This window comes from Octodon degus, unplaced genomic scaffold (genome assembly GCF_000260255.1).
Source record: "Octodon degus isolate 3935 unplaced genomic scaffold, OctDeg1.0 scaffold00035, whole genome shotgun sequence".
Taxonomy (NCBI): Eukaryota; Metazoa; Chordata; class Mammalia; order Rodentia; family Octodontidae; genus Octodon; species Octodon degus.
Genome location: NW_004524611.1, coordinates 16,448,459 through 16,452,389, shown reverse-complemented (window position 1 = coordinate 16,452,389; position 3,931 = coordinate 16,448,459). Strand labels below are relative to the sequence as shown.

The window sequence follows — 3,931 nt, the reverse complement described above, 5'->3', positions numbered from 1 at the left end:
TTTTTTTCTTTGAGACAGGGCTGTCTATGTAGTTCAGGCTGGCCTGCATCTCATAGCGATCCTTCTGACAACTTCCTGAGTGCTGAGATTACTGGCCTATGACACCATGCCTGGGTCACATTCTATTTTGGAGGACAGTACTCCATGGGTGACAGTTGTATGCTGTCATCAGAAGGCTTGTAGAGCCTAGATACCTCTGCTTTTTTGTAATAGGAGCATGCATCAACAACTATTTATAGTTTTTAGATTTTACAAAGTTTAAATTAGTACACGTCTTCAGTATATAATGATTACACTCACAGGGAGTTGGTGCATGCACATAACCCATCTTAATTCTTTTGACCTTACCTTCTCCTCTCTTTCCTGTTCCTCCCTGCTCCTTGGTCCCCTTCCCACTTGCAAGAGATCTATCTATATAATTCTTTTTAGATCCGTCCACTCACTAGGAATTACAGTATCATCATAGTCTAGTGTCTGTGCCTTTTTTAATTTTAGCTGGAACCTTTTTATAGAAAGAAACTCACCTCCCCAAGTATTTGGTTGTATAGAAAAGACAGAAGAAAGACTTCATTCTTGTCCTTTATTTATCGGTTCTTAAAATAATAACTCAGTTGCCTAAAATTCTCCAAAATATTATCCTTATGATGGATTTAGATACACTTGTTGTATTTCAATCTTTTGTAGTTACTGCCCTCAACAATGTTCCCGATTTTCCCTGTATTTTGTGCAGTGGAAGCTTCTTCAAGTCAGCATCTGAAGTCTTTTGATACAACTATAATTACTGATAAAAGGGTGTTTAATTTCAATTAGTAATAATCATGCCTTGGATAAACCTCATTGGCTATAATACTGCCACTGCACAAAGCTAAAGGGGTCTTTAGTTTCATTCAGTAGTTTTGTTGTTGCTAATAGTGATATTGTTGTTTTGATAGTATTTTTTAAATATATGATTAGATACAGCAAATAGGTAAAATCTCTTAGATTTTTCAAGGTAGGAGAAATGAGATGCAAATATGAGCTCAAATAAATAAACAGATTCTAAAGTAAATTGTAGTGCGCACATCTAATCCCAGTACCCTGGGAAGCTGAGGCAGTAGGATCAAAATTTGGAGCCCCACTGGGGCAATCTAGGGATTTAGTAAGATCTTGTCTCAAAATTTAAAAAAAAAATGAAATATCTGGGGATGGAGCTGGGTAGTAAAGGCCCTTGCTTCAAACCCATGACAACCCCCAAACAAGAAAGAAACAAAGAGATTCCCAATAAATGTCCCAATTTTTACTTTATCTATGTATCTATCACCTCTCTACATGTTCTGTCTGCTGAGTGATTGAGAAACCTGTCATTCGATAATAATAAGCACTTCCTGTGCCCAGATACGCATTTCTAATCCCTCATAAAGAAGCAACAAATTCTAAGTCTGGAGATGAATAGGTACAGTGTGTGTCTGGGACTCTTTACGCCAGAAGCCAAGAGAGCTTTTAAGGTCAAAGTTACATAAGCAATTGCTGTTTTTAAATTTTTTATTTAAAATTGCAAAATATGTATATATATATTATATTATATATACTTATTTTAAAAAGACACAGCTGCCCACTTGGCAAATGCTGTGAAAATCTGATTATTAGAGAAAATAATGAGAGTACTGATTTAATTACACTGAATTTATAAAAATCCAGGTGTCCACAGTGATACTCAAGAAGATAGGCTTTTGTCAACATTTGAAGCAACTCCTAAAAAAGTTCTTTTTTAAAAAAATTGGTAATTAGAAGGGACTATGGATGGGGCGTGGTGGCACACACCTGCAATCTCAGCACTCAGGAGGCTGAAGCAGAAAGATCACTTCAAGTTCAAGGCCAGCCTAGGCTGCACAGTGAGTTCAAGGCCAGCCTGAACCACATAGTAAGAGCTATCACTTATGTAGGACATGGGGAGATACTAAATATATTGCAATCTAGGAAGAATTATATTTTGGGATAACCTGTTAGTCAAGTTAATGAAAGAAAGTATTATTTGACAAAAAGAACACTAATAAATAAACGTAGAAAAAAACCAGGTTTACAAACTCAGTATTTTGCAACCATTTCAAAATGATTGATTCAAGCAGTAATAATCATTTGGTTAAAATCATTATTAGCATAATGGGCATGTCTGGTTCACAGAGCGCCAAAAATAATACTGCGTAGATTCCTCTCTATCCTCAAGGGAAATGCGTGACTGTCCCAGGGTGGAACCAAGATTTTATCTGTCACCTAGACAGTCTCACCATCACTGATGATTGACAAACAGATATCATTTCTCAGTGTGCTTCAGGGTTTATAACATCACTTGTACAAAGGCCTAAAATGAACCTATCTAAATTCCAATATTTAGGGCTGTGGAGACAGTTCAGCAGCATAAGCACCTGCCTCGCAAGGGCAAGGACCTGGGTTCAATCCCCAGTACTGCATGCCGTTTGGCCCCAGAACCCTGGGGGCACTGTGTGGGCCCCCAAAACTGGGCGTGGTGGTACATGCCTGTAATCCCAGCCCTGGGAGGCTGAGACAGGAGGATCACTAAGAGACTGAACTGCCTAACAAGACCCTGTATTAAATAAATAAATAAATAAATAAATAAATAAATAAGACTGAATGAATGAATAAATAAATAAATAAATTTCAATATCCAGGAAGTACCAGTATGAGAGGACAAACTAAATACCACTGTACTGAAGCAATCACACAAATCAAAACATGGAAAATTGATAAGATAACTTTCATGGACTCCAACTTTAAAGAAACGGGGGAGGAAAACCAGGTCCTGGACTAGATACTGGCTGTGAAAAACAAAACAAAAACCACAGTTCCATCCTTGGTATTTACCCAAAGAATTTAAAAACTTATTTCTGCACAAAATCCTTCAAATAGATATCCATAGAAGCATTACTCATAATTGTAAAAATCTGAAACCAGGCGAGCAGGTAAATAAGCAAGTACCCAGACAATAGGACATTGTTCAGAGCTACAAAGAAAGGAGCCGTCAAGCCACAAGAATGACATGGAAGAACTTGCATGCATAATACTAAGTCAGAGAAGTTAATCTTGAAAGGCTGCATACTGTATGATTCCAAAAACAAGACCTTCTGAAAAGGCCCAACTATGGAGACAGTACAAAGATCAGTGTTTGCCAAGAAGGGAGGGAGGCGGGAGAGGGTCAGAGGATTTTCAGGGCAGTGAAAACCCTCTGAATGATGCCATAATGGTGACTATATGTCATTACACATTCATCCAAACCCACAAAGTGTTCAACACCGAGAGTGAGCCCTGATATAAACTGTGGATTTTAGACAAATATGATGGGTCATGATGATGGTGTAGATTCACGCATGATAACAAATGTATTACTCTGGTGGAAGAAGTTCTTAATGTGGGAAGATAGGCATGTGTGTGGGGGAGGGAAGCATATGGGAAATCTGTATCTTTCAGTTTTGCTGGGAACCTACTGCTCTTAAAAAAAGAAATAGACTTATAGAAAAATTCTATAGGCTTTTGAAGGAGAATTGAAGAAAACTGTTGGTGAAGCCAATAGTTCCTTAAATCTAAGAAATGATTATCCATCTTGTTAGGTATGATCATCTTGTCTTGGTTGCATAGGAAATATTCATTTAAAAATTTATGCTTAAGTGTTCAAACTGAAATGTCATGATATCTGTAACTTAGTCTAAAGCAGTTTTTGGTTTTTTTAATTCTGGGAATTAAATGTGGGGCTTATTCACTGAGCTACTTGGGAGGCTAAGGCAGGAGGACTGCTGGGAATTCTAGGCCAGCCTGGGCTACACAGTAAGGTCAAAGCCAGCCTGAACTGGTTAGCAAGACCCTGTCTGAAAACACAAAACAAGCGCTTCCCTGGCAAGTGCAATGGTCTGAGTTCAATCCCTGGTTCCTAAAAAAAAAA

General features: G+C 37.9%; 1 protein-coding gene and 1 pseudogene across 1 annotated transcript in view; both read right to left on the bottom strand.

The window, feature by feature from the left end:
• Positions 1-3,931, bottom strand: part of LOC101580856 (NXPE family member 3-like) — a 35,781-nt gene that overhangs the window by 2,884 nt on the left and 28,966 nt on the right. The gene's annotated exons all lie outside the window — the stretch shown is intronic.
• On the bottom strand, positions 759-867 carry LOC111816616 (annotated as a pseudogene).